This window comes from Culex pipiens, chromosome 3 (assembly GCF_016801865.2).
Source record: "Culex pipiens pallens isolate TS chromosome 3, TS_CPP_V2, whole genome shotgun sequence".
In the NCBI taxonomy this organism is placed as follows: domain Eukaryota; kingdom Metazoa; phylum Arthropoda; class Insecta; order Diptera; family Culicidae; genus Culex; species Culex pipiens.
The window spans coordinates 47615095-47637564 of record NC_068939.1 but is presented as its reverse complement, the minus strand read 5'-3'; the positions used below and the strand labels follow the sequence as shown (position 1 = coordinate 47637564).

The 22470-nt window shown below is 33.2% G+C and overlaps 1 protein-coding gene across 7 annotated transcripts in view; it reads left to right on the top strand.

The window, feature by feature from the left end:
* Positions 1-3120: 3120 nt before the first annotated feature.
* Positions 3121-22470, top strand: part of LOC120412632 (uncharacterized) — a 106381-nt gene continuing 87031 nt past the window's right edge. For 2 of the 7 annotated variants that reach the window (XM_052709680.1, XM_052709673.1), the window contains exons 1-2: positions 3143-3280; positions 9975-10716. The gene's annotated coding sequence lies outside the window, so the exon portion shown is untranslated. Of the gene's footprint in view, positions 3281-9974; positions 10717-22470 lie in introns of all 7 variants that reach the window. The other 5 variants (XM_052709678.1, XM_052709675.1, XM_052709677.1 and 2 more) reach the window with 5 other exon arrangements.

Genomic DNA, 22470 nt, shown 5'->3' with positions numbered 1-22470 from the left:
AAAGTTCTCAGATCAAGTTCTGGTGTGTTCTGGTTGTAGGGCATACCCATAGGGACTCTCACGCCAAATTTCAGCTCATTTGGTTGAAAACTGGCTTGTCTCAAGCGAGTTCAAGTTTCCATGGGATTTACTATGGGAAATTTTGAATTTTCGTTCATTCGCTCCTACAGGCTTAGGGAAAACATGTAGAAACTTCTAGGATGGCCAGAAATGAGCGGAATCGTCTGGAGAACAACTTTCCCTAAGATACCAGGTCGATTCGGTCAACCCCCATCGAGCTCAACAGCAATACATCCGGGGTTTTCGGAACCAACGGTTTCCCCCAGAAAAGCATCAACTTTCCTTAGCATGCTATGAATGATTGATGAACACCGCGACGCCACATGTCAAACAGCTACCACGTGGATTAGCATCGCCTATAAAGAATAACTTTTTATTACTTTTTGAACTATAGAATTATCATTTATGGTGATCCTCATGCTATTTAGCTGTATTCTGAACCTCCAAATAAGAAAAGAAACTGTTATGGTGCAAAATCAAAATCACGTGGTAGCTGTTTGACATGTGGCGTCGCGGTGTTCATCAAACATTCATAGCATGCTAAGGAAAGTTTGATGCTTTTCTGGGGAAAACTGTTGGTTCCGAAAACCCCGGATGTATTGCCGTTGAGCTCGATAGGGGTTGACCGAATCGGCCTGGTCTCTTAGGAAAGTTGTTCTCCAGACGATTCCGCTCATTTCTGGCCATCCTAGAAGTTTCTACATGTTTTCCCTAAGCCTGTAGGAACGAATGAACGAAAATTCAAAATTTCCCATAGTAAATCCCATGGAAACTTGAACTCGCTTGAGACAAGCCAGTTTTCAACCAAATGAGCTGAAATTTGGCGTGAGAGTCCCTATGGGTATGCCCTACAAGGGGAACCACACCAGAACTTGATCTGAGAACTTTTCAAAATCCGTACCCACCCTATTGTTTATAGTAGTAGTGCATGTACGTGTGTCAAACGCGTTCTGACTAAAATACCTTTGGCCAGTTGTTGCACTTACAGCAATTTGCAGGGTGTGTCAAGATAGCACGATCAAATCGAAACTTCTTCTAAATGAAGAGTGACATCAATGCACGGAGTTTTTCCGGTTTTTGTTGAATATATCAGGATTGAAATCGAGCATTGGGAATCTGTGAAGGTCAAAAGATAAGGCATTGAGAGCTGCACAAAATGACCACCTTAACTCAATTCTTCATGTAAACTAATGTCAAAAACATAAACAATGACTTTTAAATCTCGCCGTTTGGCATGCATGATTTTTAAAACCCGCCAACAAATCGCAGCAAACTGGGGGTTGCTGGGGAAAATTTGGAAAAGTCCTTGTCATAAATGTTTTGTTTTCTTTTGAAACGGTGGTGTCTTTGGGTCCGGTTTTATAACAGGACCGGATTAAGCCGGAGAAAACTGGCCAATTTTCTCCATGAATCCCGATCTCCGATATATCGTCATGGCGAATGGCTTAAAAAATTGATTTTGCGGTTCCGGACCCACATCCGGAATGATTGAAAGTGAAGTGAAGCTTTCGGCGGACGGTGGAGTGGAAACGAAACAAATGTTCATTCAAATTTTTAAAGTGAAGCTGAAGCACCTGAAGACTTACTATGTATAATTTGTTATTTATGTGTAATTTATAAATTTGCAAGTGAAATAAATATGTTTTTTTGGGGGTGAATCTTGTTGTTGAAGAATGTGTTAAATTGGAAATTGTATCGTATTTGATAAACGGTATTTTTTATTTGTCGATCTTGGAATCTTAAAATATGAAACAAATAAAGGTTAAAAAATAGCAATTCCCTTCCTCCAGAATCTTCCATTGCTATCGTTTACTCCAGGGCAAGAATAACAGTAAGCAGCCAAGTCATAAGGAAAAAAGAGTGTCTGGCGTAGTCTTTCCTCACCCTTTTTTTAGCAATCCAAACCCCCAACCAGAATTGCCGTTATGTTTTCTTAAGAAACGGGCTATAAAAGAATTGCCAAAACTAATAAATATATTTAAGGACTTTTTACATTTCACGTGTTCCACGGACTCTTAAAATAACTTGGCCACTTTCTCCCGGCTTAAACTGGACCCCAACAAACACCTCCGTTTCAAAAGAAAACAGAAAAGTTTTGACAAGGATTTTTCCCCCAGCAACCCCCAGTGTGCTGCGATTTGTTTGGCGGGTTTTTAAAATCATGCATGTCAAACGGCGGGGTTTAAAAGTCATTGTTTATGTTTTTGACATTAGTTTACATGAAGAATTTGGTCCAACATTGACGTGCAACAAAATTGCAAGATCATGACGAAATATTGGTTCTAAAGTCATTCTATTAACGTGAAGACTTCCATCATTGTCATGATTTTTCGTTCAAAGATATACATTTTGTGTCGCTTTTAATATTTTGACAAAATTCCTTCAACAAGTTGTTTAGAATAGTTTACACATGCTGATTCCTTTTGGTAACGATTTTCCCATTCCTTGTAAAGTTATGGAAATCGTCATTAATCAATGATTGCCAACTAGGACGTCAATGATTGTGCCACAAAATTATATAAATTTTGAAGCACATTTGATTTAGATCAAAAATTCTTTCAGTGGCTTCAAGAAGGCAACAACCAGCACATGCTGATTCCTTTTGGTGCTGGAATTCGTTAAATTGATTTAATACAGAATATTTTTTAGTGATGATCAATTTTCTTCGAAAATGATCAACGGCTTCACCTTAATCAGATTTTGTTTTGTATATAAAGATTGTTCCAAAAGTTAACATTCTGCCCCAATTTTGACCTCCAACTCCCACAGTGGTCCACTATTCCCTTCCATACAACCCGTTCTGATCTCCACATCCTTCTCCTCTTCTCACCGACCTCCAGTGCAACACACTCACTATCCTAGGCCGTGGCTCCACCATGCGAACCTGCAGACCGACCGACCGACCTGAAACCATTCAGTCTTACACCGCCTGCCAGCGCTCGCGGTCGAGAGTCCCCGTGTGTCGTCGGTCGTCAGTTTAGTATGCGCCGCCTGCTGTGTGCGTACGTCGCCGTGGTCGTACTTCGCCGGTTCGCTCTCGTCGGCTTTTGCGTGCTCGCGTGCAGCGCCTTCTGGTGGTGCTTCTGTTGCTGCATCTACTCGGCGATTCTTAGCGGCCAACCGCAGCAGCCTACTAAGACGTTGGCGACGACTGCAGCAACAACAAGTGACGAACGGCTGCTGGAAGAAAGTTGGGCCTGAGTGAGAGTGAGTGGGAAAAGTGAGTGAAGGGAGGGAAAATTTAAAAACAGGAAAAACATATAAAAAAGAGATAAGCTCGAGTAAGCTAAACAAAACAAAAGAGGAAAACAAAACAAAGAAGAACAAGAGTGAACAAGTTGGAAACAGCACTAAAGAAGAAGGAGAGTGCAAAAAAAAAACAAAAAAGGAAGCACTTTTCGCGAAACATGTTGATGAAGAAATTCGCGAGCTGCTGACGGTTTGCGCCAATTGCTTGTCGTCGTGCTCTTCAAGTTGTGCTCTCTGTGGCGCACTCAGTTGTATAAAAGCCAAATTGAAAAAAAAATGCAATGAATATTTTTACAGTTTTTTTTTAAAAAGGTCCTATAAGCTGTTGTGTTTCATACGTTTGTAGAACCTACCGTAAACTGGGGTCAATCGGGACACATGGGGTGAATTGGGACAGCAGTTTTAACCATGTTGGAGCACAATATTTTGATTTTTCTGGTCGGTTTCGGTTAGAACAGACTCAGGCCAACAAAATGTGTACATCTATTTCCAAATTTAAAGGCTCTAAAAACTGCTGTCCCTATTTAGACTGTAGTCCCGATTCACCCCAGATTACGGTAATCAAAAAAATAAGTCTAGATATCATCCCTAAACTTGTTCAGCTATGAATTTGAAATAATATTTTGTAATATTGTAATATTTTGCTTTTTTCAATATTTTTTATTCAAGCTCACTGATAAAAAAACATTTTTAAAGAATTTTATGTGTCTTTGTGGTTTGACTAGTGGCTTTGTCAGTATATATGGAGCAATTCTCTCCAAAATCAGCATTTTCTTAAATCTAGAGTTTTATTTGTCAAATTCCTATAAGCTATTGTCTTTCATATGTTTGTACCTTTTTTTTAAAAAAAACTGGAAAAATGTTTTTTACTTGCTTTAATTTTTGTAGGGCTCTTCTCTTTGACCAAAGAAGTTAATTTACAGATTTGTCAGCTTTCAATAATTCTCGAATCTGTATCTTTAGAAAAGTCTTAAGGAAAGTTAAAGTCAAACTCAGAAAAAAAATGATTTTTTTATTTCGCTTTATATTACCAAAAAATAGATTTGTGCAAAAACAGTCTTCTAACTATTGATTTTTTGATGTGTTTTAAGGATCAAAAATTACAATTTTTGAGCTAGAACTCAGCCATTCTTTTCTTAACCGTATTTTTAGAAAACTTAAAAAAAGTTCGAAAACACTTGTTTCAAAATTGAAACTTTTGGTTTTCAAGATGGCCACTCAAATCCCATTTTCGAAATCCCGACTTTTTCAGAACATCAACCATCGAACAAAATTTTAAATAAATCAAAAAAACAATATTTAACTGTTTCATTTAAAGTTTTGAGTATTTTGATATTTAATGAATAAAAGCTATGATGATTTATCGTGTTGACAGTGTTTTAATGTTATTATTTTGTTTTTCAATTCAATATCTAGTTCAATAAGATTTTATGCTTTACCTCTCATTAAATGCGGAATTTAAAAAGAAAACAAATTTTAAATACATTTTCATAATAGCCGAAATGAAAATTCGATGCGAATGTCACTGAAGTGCTAAAGTGTGCTAAGTGTTGTATTAATACAACTAATAGTAATAATAATTAATGTAATATTTTTTTTTGTATTTGCTTTGTCAATTTAACAATTTATTTTTTTTCACATTTTTTAAAGGTTAAAATAATCTTCAATTTCAAACGAAAAACGATTGAATTTTGTTCGATAGTTAACTTATTTCGATCAATAAAAACCAAAAATTATCCACATGTAAAATAGTGAAAAAAAAACTATAATTAAAAGTTAAGGCTCAAGGCAAATTGAATGCAATTGATTTGAAAATTTTACAAGCTATTAAATAATTATTCAAGTGCTATAAAAAAATTGTCAAGCAAACAGGTTTGAAATTTCCAACTTTTTGCAAAAAAAAAAGCAATTTTTTACCGACTTTTAAGATTTTTCGACCTGAGTTATGACTTAAATTGTACTCAAGTTTCAAATGCCGATATCCCAGCAACTATTGATCTGATTTTCAATGCTAAAAAATGAAACATACGTTATATTCAGGATTCAGCAATCAGGATTTTTATTCAAAACTATCATTTGAGAAGGGCTTTTAAAAACAGGCCCTTTTCAAGTGTTGGCCTTGTGTTTAAAACTTGGATGATATTTTAATCAGAAAATGAGCCATTTTAACCGTTTTTCAAGGTTTTCAAAAACCAGGATTTTTTTATTGGTAACTTTGCCCTTGATTGGACATAGCTCAAAAGTTGTCTTTTTCTTCTGCAAAATATCAAAAAATAATTTTTGTGCAAATCGATGCATTGGTTGATTTTTCGAAAATATTAATCATCAAGAAAATAAATGTTTTTGAGCAAAAAAAATCAAACTTTAGGTGGGTTGACCACGGAAATTGTACACTTTATCAATATTCCTGAACTAAAAATTTCAAAGAATTTCATACCCGTGGACAAAAATTTTGAAAATCAGGTTTCTGGGAATTGTTTCGTCCTTAACTTGATTCACAACCAATGGATAACATGATTAAAGGGATTTTTTTTTCAAGGCAAACAATCGACAATTTTCATTCAACTGAGAGTACACCCAACCCAATCTCTCTCCGTGTGTATGTTTTTGTCGGCGTGTTCTGTTTTGTTACCGCAGTGAGAGCGAGCGGATGAAAATTAAATGTGAAGTAAAGTTACAGCTGGAGTCTGAAGTCAAGCCTGCAGGCCCGTCAAGTTGATGTCTTCTTACCTCTTGGTTAAGCCGTCCGAGCGCCTAAGTCAGTCAGTCAGACGGCTCGGCTTGTTTCGGGCCAGATCAACGGGAGATTAAAAGATCGTTCCCGCTGATGGCTGTTGCACACACTTTGTACACGTGAATCTTTTAATTCATCTCTGTATCTCGCTGCTTAATTGAGTTATTAAGTTTTTTGGGTTTGTATTGCGAGTTAATTATGCTATGATTCTGCTGGAACTTGAGTCTTAAAATATACTATCTTGAGAGTTTTACAGGCTTTGAGCCTAGATAGAACTCATTTTTGTGTCAATGTCCCCTGATCAAAGAAGTGCAGCGAAGTGGTAGTGCAACAGAGATGACCTAATGTTAGTAGTTTTATTAATTAAGTTGTAACAAGATCAATTGGCGTGAGAATAATAACTCGTGTGAGAATAGAATGCTTAAATTTTATCAACTTTAACCCATTCTCTCCAAAACGGTCATAAAAAATGATAAAAGTTTTCAGCTGATGATAATTATTAGAGTACTCAGTTTAAAAAAGACTTAGTTTACTAGATATTTGAAAATAAATATTAATAAAACAGTTTTTCTACTGAGACAATATAACATTTTATCCTGGACCCTCGTTGAGTTAGAAAGTTGAGTGTAAATGAAAAATTAAAAAAAAAATCTAAATTTCAAATTGCACAGTTACACTAACTAAGAGTTATTTTTATGTCAAAAATATGCAAAATATTCTTGAATTGAGTAAACCAACTTTTTTCAGAACATTAAAACACGTTAAAAACTGAATTTCTTTACTTCTATGCTTCAGTTCCAAAAATGCATCCCTGTCGTCAAACTCACTGGGCAAAAGGGCAACTTGAAGTTCTCATCGTAAGCTCAATCGAGCCAACAAAACTCAGCAGGCTCCAACTCCAACTTCTTCAAAACACACACACAAACACCCCTATTGCACAGCAAGCCAGTTTCTCGGCCGTGAATTTTCGCGTCGGCTGCTTCGCGAGAACGAGCCCTCGCGCGAGAATATGACGAGAAAAAGGAAACAAATTATTAGCAAACAAATGAAGTTGTTAAAATAATAACTGTTCTTTAGGTTCGGTTTTGGTCGTGTTCGGGCTTTGCTCTCCTCCCCCGGTGCCACACCACCAGCTTCTTTTACTCCTTTCAACGATTCGAAGCTTTTTCGTTCCGAAATTGCTTCTCCTTTTTCTCGGTTCATCATCTCGTTGCATTCCTGGCGCGCTTTCCTGGCGGGAGAAAATCCGAAGTTTAACCCTCGTGTGACTGGGATCAATTCATGGAATTTTCATGATTTACATTTAACTATCTTGTTGTTTTTCTTGTGCTTTCAAAATAATAAGATAAAAACAAAATTTTAGCTGGTCCATTTTAATGGAAATAAACTTGAAATATCTTTAACTTTTTTGTTTGTTTTTTTTTTCTCTTATTTTGAAATTATGAAGCAAATTTACAATCTATCTAATCAAGATTATGTCAAAACACTGAAACAAAATAAACGATTCTATACGGAGAAAAAAGAGTTCCCAAAATCGTGAACAAGCGTTCATGAAAAAAGGAACAATAAACAAAGTGTTCAAATCCCATGGTACGTTTTTAAAAATTGTACCGTGTGATTTGAACACCTTTTTCGTGGTTCCTATTTTAATAAACGCTTGTTCACTATTTTGGGAACTTTTTTTTCTCCGTGTAATCTTTACTAAGACTTCCATTTCTCCAGAAATGATTAACTCATACTCTGTTCTTTCAATTTTGGATTCTTTTTTTCAAAAATAATTGTTTTGTTTGTTTAAACAATGAGGTCATTACTTTTTTTAAATTTCTTTTGTGATTTAAGAAAATAGGGCGGAAAAAATGAAGACAACTTATAATTTTTCAAAAACGGAAAAGACATTTTACAACTTGAAACAAACTTTAGCCGTTCTGCTTTTATACATTTATTTTAAAAAACAATGTGAGTTTTTTCAAACCAGAAAAATCAAAATATAATTTCAAACAAAATTTTCAATCTTTTGAACCAAAAACAGCATGGAAAACATTATTACGATTATATCTAAACTTTTCGATGCATGCAAACGTTTATGGAAATATCCTTTTCATCCTGTTAAATACCTGTAACTTTTGTTTTATATATAAAAGCAAATGTTGACTATTCTCAATTAAGATTAATCAGTAAACAGTTAACAAATTAAATCAATCAATGTTGATTTTTTATGATAACAAATAATCAAGTTGAGCGAATCCGTCTTACGCAAAAAGATTTTTTTGATGACAGTCTCGGGAACCGTCCTATATTTATAGGACCTTATCAAATAAAATTCCAGGCATATTTAAATTGAAAAAGTGCAGGGCGATTTATTGTATATCTTATCGGTAAAATTGCATTTCTCATTTCGACGAATTATTTAGATTCTATTAATTTTTGTTTGCTTTTATAGCAAATTATCTCTCAAAATTCAAATATTTCGAAAAAAAATACTTTTGGTTTTAGGCCATTTAGAGCAATTCCTTTTCTATAAAAGATTTCACTTCTTCCTTTTTCTCATTTAATTTTTAGTATTTTAATTTGCATTTATATTGTTTAGTTTATGCTTGTTTTTGATAGTATTTGCCTTACTCTACCACATCCTTTTGCCTTTAAAGTTTTTTTTTTCGTGTTTTTATAGTCACTTTTTCATCATTTAAATAGCTGAAAAGACATTAGGCTGGTACGATTTATTTTTTATTTTTTAAAAAACTTTAAAATTTCAATAGACATTTAAGTGCAATCAGCTGAAATCAATTTGAAATGCATTCCCCTGCGTTAAGAATCATTTTTAGCATCTTTGGGTAGATTTTTATATTCAAATTTAGAGACTATGGCTAGTTATTTCAATTTTTATATTTTTTTGCTGACGGTTCAAAAAATATTATAATAACATTTTATAAAAATTGTATTTACCCATAGTTTATGGAAAATTAGTTTGAAATCTTGAGCATAAAGTTTTAAATTGGCAATTTATATTGCATTTTTTTTCTTTAATTAATTTCAGGACTGATAATTGAATTGAATGTATTCAAATTGCATTTTGTTTGCTCTTTATTTAGAAATTTTCTTTAGGCTGTTGCAAACATTTTCTAAAGTTTTTGTCACCCAACATTGAAATTGACCTGAAAAATCTAAACGCAAAAATATTTTCTCAAAAAAAAAACAAAATTTCTATAAAATTTGGAGTGCTTTTATCTGTAAACAATTTCAAATGCATTCTCCACCGTCAGTAACCATTTTAACATGTTTGAATTCGTTAAACAATATTTTGAATTTTTAGGTAATTTTCAATATGTGTATACTGTAAAGAATCGAAAAATGCTTTTTTCACAATTTTTTTTTCGTCAAAATTTAGGTTTTTCGAAAAAATACCTGTATTAGTGAATAACGCATTTTCCAAGCATTTTGTCATTGAAATGTTAACATTTTGGCATGTAATCTTATTTTTTAAACATTTTTAACCCTCCCCCCTTGTTCTCGGCCAGAGTCAAGGGACAAAAACTTTGGAAAAACTTTGCATCGGCTTTATTGCAATTATCATTTTTCTCATACTTTCACAATCATCAATCCGTCTGTAAAAGTAAAAATAATCTGTTTTTGACATTTATAATTAACATTATTTTGAACCAATTTAAAATTTTGATAGAATATTTTTCTTCGATGCAGTCATTTAAGGGTCAAAGAGCAATCTAAAACATCAAAGCCCTACCTTGCAGCATTCGTCACGTGGTTCACCGTTGAGGTGAGGGTGGTCTCAAGCCAGATTGGGTGTATGTGTGGATGGGGTCAGTGATCATTCTCTTACCTCAGATGTTGCAAAATCCTAAATCTTTAAAGTGATGAAATTCCACAAACCCTCACATTTAATTCATTTCGTTTTGTTACTCTTCTTTCAAAACAGGAGAACTTTTCGTGTACGTACAATTTTCGTGTAAATTTGCTGCATTTTTTTACCCCACTCGTGCCGGGGGTAAATTTTCCTCAAGTGCTGTTTGTGCGACTGTTTGCAATGTTTACACTTCTTTAATCCCCCCCCGTAGGAGGATTAAGCAACGGAGAAAAAAAAACTTTCAGAAACAAAAACACCGCCAGTGAAGGAAACAACTGTGAACAACAAATTGAAAAAAAGTGCAACTGGAGTTTACAACTTTGACGGCAAATTCAATTGAATTGTTCTCGCGAATTTGGGTGAATCAAGCGATTATTTCACAAACCCCGAAAAGTGAGTGAGAGGAAAACTATAAAAATTAAAACAAGCAAAAAAAAGGCAAGCTAAAAGAAAGTTCAAATCATCCGCCAGAACCAGACGGTTGAAGAAGCAAGAGCGGAAAATAAACACACAACAAAAAAGAGTTCAAACGAATAAAACAATCAACATTGCAAAGTGAAAAAAAGGAAACAAGAAAAATCAAATCCGCGAGTTGCTGATACGGATGCTGCAAGAGTAAGAGAGTGAGAGATCGTTGTCCGATTGTGGTGAAACAACAGAAAATCTCGTCGTGGCGAAAACGGTCGGAGAGCCAAAGGGCAGAATCTGCAGACGAAGAGTGGTGAACTGAACCAGAAGCAGTGGCAGAAGTTGGTGCTGGCAGACAGTTACAGGAAGGAGAACCTTTTGGCCCCGCCGGGAACGTTTCGTAACGGTAATTATTTTGGTGTTATTTATTTTTTTGTTGTTGTTTTTGTGCAAACTCTTTGATGACTGATTTTTTGGGATGATATATTGTGATTGCATTATGTGGAAATGGTTTTATGCAAAAAAAAACATTTTCAAAACAATTCATGTTTTTAAAACTATGCAGGAATAAATTTATATTAGTGTACCATATGTTAGTGGAGACTTTAGTAATATTCAACTTACGTTTATGCTTTTTTTTGTAAAATTTTTATGAACTTTTTAACATAAAATATCTTAAATTGCTTATTTCTAATTAAATATGGAATAAATAAATAGAAGTAAAGAACAAAAAACCGTTCAAAATAACTTTAGAGTTGTTCGTTCTTGCAAACCGTTAAAATGAGAACAAATAAGGAGGCACCGAGAGAAAAACATATTTCACAATATTTATTTATTAGTTAGCGCACAAGGACCATTTACGACATTCGGTTCTGAATTTCACAATATTCACAGTAATCAAATCGAGGCTTAGGAATATTCGATCCTGGACTGTACTTTGCTGTAACTTTTCATATGCCTTTCTTCAAATTTGAGGGACACCATAACACGATTTAAAATTCTGTAAAATGCCAATTACATGCAATTTTCTTATATTTTTTTCAATTTATAAAAAAAAAACTACATTGGTGTTTGAAGATTTGAAGTAATAACTAATTCCATTGAAATGTTTTTGATTTATTTTTTTCAGTTTTTTTTAATCTGAGTGGTTCAATCATATTTGTCAACAAAATTTTAAAATTAATGACCTATATTAATGCCAATACTTTAAAAATATTATATTGTAACAGAAGAACCCTTGAAAATCCTCAACATTTAAATGGCCACCATTATTTAAATAAGATGATTTTATGCATTTTAATATGATAAAATGTACCTAAAATGACATAAAGAATGATGAAAGATTCCTAGAAGAACATTAATAAGTAAACTATATTTTTATGAATCTCTCTGTTATTTATTTAAAGATTACATAAAATTGTTTTTTTTTTCAGCTATAGAGCAATTCTCTACGAAATCGGTCTTTTCTATAGAATTTTAATTATTGTATTCTTTAATCCGACTGAAACTTTTTTGGTGCCTTCGGTATGCTCAAAGAAGCCATTTTGCATCATTAGTTTGTCCATATAATTTTCCATACAAATTTGGCAGCTGGCCATACAAAAATTATGCATGAACATTCAAAAATCTGTATCTTTTGAAGGAATTTTTTGATCGATTTGGTGTCTTGGGCAAAGTTGTAGGTATGGATACGGACTACACTGAAAAAAATGATACACGGTAAAACAAATTGATGATTTTTATTTAATTTTTCGTCACTAAAACTTGATTTGCAAAAAAACACTATTTTTTTTTTTAATTTGTTGATATGTTTTAGAGGACATCAAATGCAAACTTTTCAGAAATTTCCAGGTTGTGCAAAAAATCTTTGACCGAGTTGTGAATTTTTTAATCAATACTGATTTTTTCGAAAAATTGAAATATTGGTCGCAAAAATTTTTCAACTTCAATTTTCGATGTAAAATCAAATTTGCAATCAAAAAGTGCTCAAGTGAAATTTTGATAAAGTTCACCGTTTTCAAGTTAAATCCATTTTTAGGAGGAATATTGAATATTACGCCCTTTTAAAATGTTAGTCTTGGTTTTAAAATTTTGAAAATATTTTTTTCGAAATGATCGGAAAACGAATGTTTCATATTTTAACATTGTGAATTGGACCATTAGTTGCTGAGATATCGACATTAGAAAACGGTGGGTTGTTTGGGTGAGACTCAGAAAATATCAATTTTCCTGTTTTTAAATCTTTGCTTGGCAATATCTCAGCAACTAAGGGTCGTATCAACAAAGTTTCAAAAAGCAAATTAGAGAGAATTTTCTCAGCTTTTCAAAAATATTTTGTTCAAAAGTGGGCAAACATGTGCACTAATTAAAAAAAAATAAAAACTGCGGCTATTTTCAAAAAAGTTACTTAAAAATGCATTTAAGGGACCATCCATAAACCACGTGGACACTTTAGGGGAGGGGGGGGCTATGGCGATTGTCCACGCTCCATACAAAAAAGATTTTTTTTTGTATGGACAATTGTCCACGAAGGGGGGGGGGGGGGTCGAGATTCCTAAAAAAGTGTCCACGTGGTTTATGGATGGTCCCTAACTTGAAAACGGTGCACTTTATCAAAATTTCACTAAAGTACTAAAGCGATCAATATTTCAATTTTTTGAAAAAATCAGTATTGATTAAAAAATTCATAACTCTGTCAAAGAATTTTTTAACAACATGGAAATTTCTGAAAAGTTGGCATTTTATGTCCTCTAAAACATATCAAAAAATGAAAAAAAAATAAAAATTGTGTTTTTTTGCAATTCAAGTTTTAGTGACAAAAAGTTAAATAAAAAATCATCAATTTTTTTAACCGTGTATCATTTTTTTTCAGTGTAGTCCATATCCATACCTACAACTTTGCCCAAGACACCAAATCGATCAAAAAAATCCTTCAAAAGATACAGGTTTTTGAATTTTCATACATCATTTTTGTATGGACAGCTGCCAAATGTGTATGGAAAATTATATGGACAAACTAATGATGCAAAATGGCTTCTTTGGGTCGGATTAAAAAATACAAAAATTAAAATTCTAAAAAAGACTGATTTCGTAGAGAATTGCTCTATAGCTGAAAATAATCCAATTTTATGTAATCTTCTGTAAAAGTGTAAAATCAAATTTGCAATCAAAAAGTACTTTAGTGAAATTTTGATAAAGTGCACCGTTTTCAAGTTGAATGCAAAAAAAAATAGAATGACCAAAATCTGAGAGAACTGCTATATATTGATTTCAATTTTCGTCGTTTTAACATCAATTGTATAAGTGTGATCAAAATTCTCTCATGCTCATGCTCATGCTCAAATGTATAAGTGTGATCAAAATTCCTTTTGAAAATCTTGAAATTGATTTGTGAAGATTCAAAGAGCCAAATTTTGACAAAGATTGTTGAGAGGTATTTGGGACAGAAATAAATAAATGCTCAAACTATAAAAAAAATCTAAATATTTAAATTGCTCGAGTTCTTTTTGCTAAAGGGTAAACCAAAAAACTCTAAAAACTGAACATCCTGCAGGCATTCAACTCCACATCCCATTAAATCAAAGCAAAACTCCATTTCAGCAAAGTCATTTATGGGAAATCAGTTTGGCCTTTGCTGCTCTGGTGCCGCTGCCGATATGATGGTCCCCCATAAAATCCCGATCAATTCGATTCGCGAAGCCCGTCGTGATCTCACGGTGGGATAAAATGTTCAACTAATGAAGCAACTGGTGAAAACCGCCCTACCCGGGCGTTCGCAATCACACGTGGCGTGGGTGGAATCGTGGAGCAGCAATAAAACTGTTTTACCTGTATGGTTGAGAATTCTGTTTTGAACCAAAAATATTATAAAAAAAAAGTTATGTCAATTTTAATTTCAGAGACTTTTTTTTGAATGCGATCAAAAATTAATATTTTTTTACTTTCCCAAATTCACAATCATTCACCCTAGCAGACTCCCGAAGTCGAGCAGCAGAGAGGGTGCGGGCAAAGCATCATCCAACCATTCGATCGAGCGTTTTATTGTGGTTACACGCGAAATAAAATTGAAGTTTGTTTAACAACAAACCCCGCGAGCCACGGAAGTTGTGGTGGTGGGATGGTGGCAAACGAATGAGGGAATTGGGTGCATTTTTATTGGATTTTTCGTCGTCGTCGTCGTCATCATCAGCATGCAATGGGATGACGACGGCGGAGAGGCGCTTTTATTCGCGATTTGTGCTGTTAATTAGGATTAGCGAATTTATTTGCCAATCCCGTTGACCCAGTTACCTTGCAGTAAACCCCACTCAAGGTGTACAGAGGTGAGGTAGGTCTGCTTTTATTGATTACTCCGTGCAACACGGATTTTTGCATCCGATTCAAACACGTGGAAACTTTTTTTTTTGCATTTTCTCTTCGAATAATCAAATTTTGAATTCAAAATTTAATTTTTGTTGGTTGTTGAGCTCAAACATAACCCCAAATGCTCTGGGAATATGTAATACAAAATAGCGGGAATTAACTACAATCACTGAATTTTGTTTTAAAGTTAAAAAGTTTTTGTTTTTATACTAATTTTAACTTAACATCTTAATTCAGCGTCTTAATTAAATAAAATTAAATCAAAGCAATTAAAGTTGTTGGTTGCCACTATTTTGGATCTCCAAAGATAATTGAAACTTCGGAAAATCGAGTCAGGAATGTTTTCCCATGAAACTTTCCCAACGTTCTTTTTTCAATGACTCTAGTTAGGTTTGCTAAATATCTGATGAAACGTATACGGGTTTACAAAGGTTGTAACCGATAAAATTATCAAGGTTTGACAACAATAATTATTTATATTATTATAATTTATAATTTATAATTATTATAATTTATCGTTATCTAAATACGATTGTTCTTTCGGCAGTAATTCGTTTAAAATATCTTTCTAAAATAACGTATTGAAACCAAACCCAAACTTTCAAAGCATTCACTAAGATGATTTTTCTTTTAATGATGTATGCACAAATTTTGAAAATTTGCGTTAAGGGTAACTAACGATGCAAAATTGTGTATCAAACGATACATTTAAATTTTATTAGTTTTTTTTTGTGAAATACACATTTTTTCACAATATACCGTTTTTTATGTTAATACTTAAATTTTCATAATTTTCAATATGGGTAAATGATGCGAAATTTTGTATGCACTGTTTTAGAGTTTTTTGGAAAAAGTACTCAAACTAACATAACACACCGGATTTCATGAAAAAAATATACCAAAACATCCAATAAATTGAAACTGCAAAAAAATCGCATCTTATTGAAAATAATGAAGATTTGAGTTTTTTTCATAATGTACGATATTTTGTGAATTTTTCAATATTTTCGTGAAATATTGTGAAATTTTTGTATTTTACAAAAAAAAGCTTCAATAAAAACAAATTTCGCATTATTTGATACCCTCATGGCAATTTATTAAAATTTAGGTATTTTCCAAAAAGCACTGTATGCAGTTTTTGTTTAAAAATAACAACATTTACTAGTGAAATAGCAAGAGAATGTCCAAATAAAGATCCTAAAAATAGCAGGGTAAACAAAAAAGATACATTTGGCATGCTATTGACAAATTATCATTGAAGTGTTCTGAATATTTTAGATGACTGTACACAGATTAATGGTCCTAGTTTCAATTAAAAAAATATTTTTTTAAATTTTCGAAAAAACTATAATTTCAAAAGGGTGTAGTAATAAATATTTAACCTTTTTAAATGCTAGTCTTGATTCAGGAAATTAAGAAAAAATGAAGAGATCAGAACATTTAACAAATGTTTTATTTTTTAACATTGAAAAAAGGATCAATAGTTTCTGAGATATTAGTACACAGAAAACAAAAGTTGATTTTTTGAATGTTGAAAATTTGGTAGGTTGAATATTACCTCTTTTTTTGAGTAATATTACATAAACAATGTGTAAAAATGTGAACTTGATGAATATTCATCAAAAACTGATGAAAATTCATCATTTTCAGAGGTAAAATAAATCTTTTTTTTTTTTGACGCAAAATCTGTCACCATTTCCTGATGAATATTATCATTTTTGCCTTTCTTACTAAAGAAAGGTATAGGTTTTACTTTAAGGCAGGACGTCATTTCCATCTTCGTAAATATGTCGATTCAGCATCAATTTTAATCGGAAAAATCGTCAAAAAATCACGCTGCATCGATTTTCGACGCTCTATCAATTCACCTTGACAGAACTCGTCTATCTCCAACCCTCGAATTTTGAGAAAATAAATTTCGTGGAGGTCGAGTGATGTTCGTATGTGGTAAAATTTTGCAAAATTTTGTGTCGCGTCGTTCTCAGCTCCCATAAATCCGATTTCGATTCTTCTAAATGCAAATGAAAACTAGTGTCCGAACTTGGGCGAGTTGACGCGCAAATTTCGAAATATCCATCTGTTTTCGGATGCGGCCAGACTTTTCAACAAAATACACAGTTTTCAAATAAAAATATGGTAAATTTTTTTCATTTTCATATCTTTTATTTATCTCAAAAATTGCATTTTTCGAGCTCTACAACCTCCCAAATTTTCATCCAGATTCATAATATGGTTCTGGAGTTAGAGCCGTTTGATTAACCTACCAAAAGAAAAAAAATCCCTAAAAAAAGGTTAAAGCCCACCTGGTGACCTTCGCCAACATTTTTCATTTCTGATTTTATTCGAAATTTCTTGCTACATTCATAGTACAGACCATGAGTGAGCATCTGAAACAAATTCGACATCGATCGGCAATCCCGATCAATTTTTAGAACGATTTACTTTTTGCCTTTCTTACTAAAGAAAGGTATAGGTTTTACTTTAAGGCAGGACGTCATTTCCATCTTCGTAAATATTTCGATTCAGCATCAATTTTAATCGGAAAAATCGTCAAAAAATCACACTGCATCGATTTTCGACGCTTCGTCGCCAAGTCGACAAGTTATCAAGTTGAGCTTCGAATACTGGCGCGAGAATGCTGGCGCATCTATTTTGTGGCTCGACTTATACTCGTTTTGTAGTAGCTTGTCTACCGATGTTTCCTTCAATATGTAAGATATCGTAGCTTTTCGGTTTCTTTTGCCCTGTCCGTTTTTGCATAACTGTCCAATGTTTATGCAAAAACCTTTGTGACATAGGACATTCATCCGGCTACAATCAATTTGTTTCCCGTGCGCTCCTAAAATCGCCTAAATGTAGACTTCTTTTTTTTCGTGATTTCGTAAGTTTATTTAACAGTTCATTGGATTCCAATAGGAGCTTTCTAAGCTTTTCATCGTTTATATCGTTTTCAAAGTGTTCAATGCTGGCGACGCCAATGGCTTTCTTCCTAAGGTTCTCGCGATTGAGTGTGTAGTGGTGCGGTTGTTAAAAATAGCTATCTCTGACTCTGTCACTTTCGTAGAAGCTGAATGGCTAGCTTCCCTGCACCGTGCGGCACACGCGGTTCACTTGTACCTCGGTTTTGCTTGTCTTGGTGCGTTGGTACGATGAACCAAAATACCAACACAGTCACACAAAAGGGCTCGTACCGAAACTAGAAAACCAAAACCGCGGTGTGCGTTGTCACTGGCGCATGGGAAGCTTGCTATGATCGCGTTTGTCATAAACGCTTGTTTGATTAGAAACGTACAAACATATTGTACGATTAAAAATATTCTTTTGGTGAAAATTGCGTTTTTTATTTCTTTTGGAAATCATATCATTCATAATACTCATAATATCATCATAATACTTTGCTTTCATCATAAGACTTTCTTTTGTGCTGACGTTATGAATAAACAAAGTCGATGTTATTAATTGAAAGAAGTTCTACCATTGTTATATTCTTTAGTAAGAAAGGCTCTTTCTCACCCCAGGTGGGATTAAATCGGGTTTGTTTTCTGTGTTCTTGAAAAAGGCTGTTTTATGCAACTTATCAAATTTCAATCTTCAATGTCTCTTAGGCAATTTTAATTGAAATGTTCTCAACTTTTCAAAATCATGGGCACTTAAAAAAAAGAAACTGGAATTTTTCAATTAAAATTAAACATTAAATAGCAACGAAAACAAGACACTTGATAAAAAAATCGTTTTTTTTTAATTTTGATTTAAAAAAAATATAACTAGGTGGCAAAACTTGTGTTTATACTTTTTATGGCTCAAAAGTTGAGGGTTTCCCCCCAAAAACTTATCAAAAATTGAATAATAATAAAATAATCGGTGCAACATTTTTTTATTCTCAAAAAAGTCTAATAGGTCTGCTAAGAATATAATGATCTCAGAAACATAGTTTGCTATTCAAGGAATTTGACGTGAAGTACTATATGGAAGACGCCATACCCTTTTTATGACTATTCCGCAAATTTGTAAAGAGACCCTTATGAAAAAACTATTGATGTAAAATTGCTTCTTTTGACTCAGGAAATGCCTAGACAAACTTTACATAAAATCACAAAATACAAAGAAATGGCAGTGTTTCTCTCATTTAAAATATCACTATCAGATCATATAATCATCAGGCTTTAACTAACTTCCAATATACAATTCAAGAGTAAACTCTTACTAGGCAAGTGCTTAAAAAACTGCATTTGGTACACTCTTTTCTTATCACTGGTGAAGTAGCGCTGCATCTTCACATACACCTAAGTGCCCATAAATATCAGCTCAAATCTCCTCGTCGCGAGTGGCAAAGCGAAGCTTAATGGAGTGCAAAATGCAACGATTATGCACATTTTCGCTCTCAAATGAGGCGAAATATCAGGCCGGGCCCGGCCGCTTTGCATGCAACAAAAAAAGAAGTAGAAAAAAAGCGGGAAATAAATGACTGCTTGTTAGAAGGTTTGCCACTCGTGCTCGAGTTTTCTTCAGAGAGTTTTCCTTCCTGAATGGCTGAATCTTTTATCTCATCTCGTGTGGCACGCCCGTTGCCGCATCTTTCAGGGTTGGGTGTAAGTTTACAGAATAAAAAAGTCCCAAGGACCCAGGGCGGACTTGGAGGCTGACTGGAGAGAAAAAGTAATTAAAATGTATGTTTTTTTCAAAAGCTGCACACATTTTTCCATCCATTCATAAATGGAGTGTTTTTCATTTCTTTACCTTTGTTTGCCAAGGCAGCCAGCCAGGAAAGCAAACGTCGTCGTTGGTTCTATGTAAGGTGAGTTTTGCTTCACTTATACTTTTTCTTTCACTCTAACAGCGACGTTTTGCTGCGGTTGCAAGTGCTTTTAGAATACTAATGGAACTTTGGGTAGGAGGAGTCCAGGTAAACTGATGAACATTATTTTTGAAATTGTTGTTGTTCTGAGCATTAAGAACCCTTATATTATGGAAAAATCGCATGCACATCACCTTCGTCAAAAAAGACACTCAACACACTGCATGTACAATTTTTGTAAACACAGAAAAAAATTGCAACAGACGGGATTCAAACCCAGCACCAACAGCAAGCTCGGTCATCAGACCAATGGAGAACGATAAGGATAAACGCATATGAGCAGTTCTGTACGAAAATTTACCAAAATTTTGCCGACGTGTTATGATTTTTTAAAAAATTATTTTTGTAAAAAAAATGAAATCTTGTACTTAAATTTTTAGACCTCATTTTTTATATAAAATCGAATTTGCAATCTTAAAGTTTTTTGATTAAGTGCACCGTTTTCAAAATACAGAACTTTTTCGGTTACTTGGCGTTATTTAACTGGGCTGCTTTTTAACTGAGCGCTCGATAAGTGGTCTGACGCTGTAAAATTCCGGATTTTTTGTGTCCATGATTGTCCATTCCTAAAAATATTTTTATTTTAAGTTCAGAAAATTTGCTAGAATATTGTCTAAGAGACAGTGGAGATTGAACCTCGGGTTGCTGAGATACAGCAGCTTAATGAAAAAAAAAAACAGGAAAATTGAAATTTTCAAAGTCTCACCCAAACAACCCACCTTTTTTAATGTCGATATCTCAGCAACTAATGGTCCGATTTTCAATGTTAAATAATGAAACATTTGTGAAATTTCCGATCTTTTCGAAAAAATATTTTTATTTTTTTTTTAATAAAGATTAACTTTTTAAGAGGGCCAAACATTCAATATTACGCCCTTTTGATATGTTAGTCTTGAATATATATGTATATATATGGGTCATTCCAGGTCAACTGAGTACACTTTTGGACTCGACCTTCACCGATTTGGACCAAACTTGGAGGGAACGTTTATCTATCGATAGTTAACAGAAATCCCAAGTTTGGTGCTGATTGGACCATCCCTCTATTTTTGGCACCGCCCTCTTTTTTGGCGATTTTCTAAAAAACTTTTTTTTCTTTTAATCATAACTTTGCAACTATTTGAGCAAAAGACTTTCTACAGGTTGCATTTTATAGAAAATTGTCCAAGGAATTCGATAAAAATAAAATGTTAACCCTTAAATGCCCACTAATATTATATTTTAACGTTTTAAGTATAAAAATTCAGTTTTGACCAATTGATTATATTTTTATTTTTTTTATTTTATCGCCATCGTGTTCCCCGGACAATTTTACATAATAATCAATATAGACTTCAAACTAAAATGAACTATTGGCGAGATACAGCGATTTTACTAAAAAAAAGTTTGATTTTGCACTGCACTCTGTCCTATGAATTCAAATCCGAAATAAGTTTCTCACATATAAAAACCGAATTATGCGAGATTCATTCCTTTTTGTTGAAAAGTACACCATGAACTTCCGAGTGCTGCGCAAAATCAAACTTTTTTCAGTAAAATCGCTGTATCTCGTCAATAGTTCATTTTAGTTTGAAGTCTACATTGATTATTATGTAAAATTGTCCGGGGAACACGATGGTGATAAAATAAAACAAATAAAAATATAAGCAATTGGTCAAAACTGAATTTTTATACTTAAAACGATAAAATATAATATTAGTGGGCATTTAAGGGTTAATATTTATTTTTATCGAATTCCTTGGACAATTTTCTATAAAATGCAACCTGTAGAAAGTCTTTTGCTCAAATAGATGCAAAGTTATGATTAAAAAAAAAATTTTTTAGAAAATTGCCAAAAAAGAGGGCGGTGCCAAAAATAGAGGGATGGTCCAATCAGCACCAAACTTGGGATTTCTGTTAACTATCGATAGATAAACGTTCCCTCCAAGTTTGGTCCAAATCGGTGAAGGTCGAGTCCAAAAGTGTACTCAGTTGACCTGGAATGACCCATATATATTTTAAATATTGATCTCGAAAAGATCGAAAAATTTCACGAATGTTTCATATTTTAACATTAAAAATCGGACCATCAGTTGCTGAGATATCGACATTAGAAATTGGAGGGTTGTTTGTGTAAGACTTAGAACTTCAATTTTCCTGTTTCTCAGCAACTAATGGTCCTATTTACAATGTTAAAATATGATGAATTCGTGAAATTTTTCGATTTTTTAGAAAAAGTTAAATCAAGACTAACATATCAAAAGAGCCATTCAATATAACGCCCTTTTGAAATGTTAGTCTTGATTCAAAAAAATTGAAAATATTGTTTTCGAAAAATCGGAAAAATTCACGAATGTTTCAAATTTTAACATTTAAAATCGAACCATTAGTTGCTAAGATATCGACGTTAAAAAATGGTGGGTTGTTTGGGTGAGACTTAGAAAACATAAATTTTCCTGTTTTTAAACCTTTGCATGGCACTATCTCAGCAACTAAGGGTCGTATCAACAAAGTTCAAAAAAGCAAAATATACAGAATTTTCTCAGCTATTCAAAAATATTTTTTTCAAAAGTGGGCAAAATGGCACTAATTAAAAAAAAATGAATAACAGCGACTATTTTCAAAAAAGGTACCTAAAAATGGCCTTAACTTGAAAACGGGGCACTTTATCAAAATTTCACTCGAGTACTTTTTGATTGCAAATTTGATTTCACATCGAAAAATGAAAATGTTAAATTTTTGCGACCAGTGCTACGATTTTTTTTAATGATCAGAATTGATTAAAAAATTTATAACTCGGTCAAATATTTTTTGCACTTTCTGGAAATTTCTGAAATGTTGGCATTTGATGTCCCCTAAAATATATCAAAAAAATAAAAAAAAAATATTAAAGAAAGTGTTTTTTGCAAACAAGTTTTAGTGACAAAAAGTTAAATTTAAAATCACATATTTTTTACCGTGTAT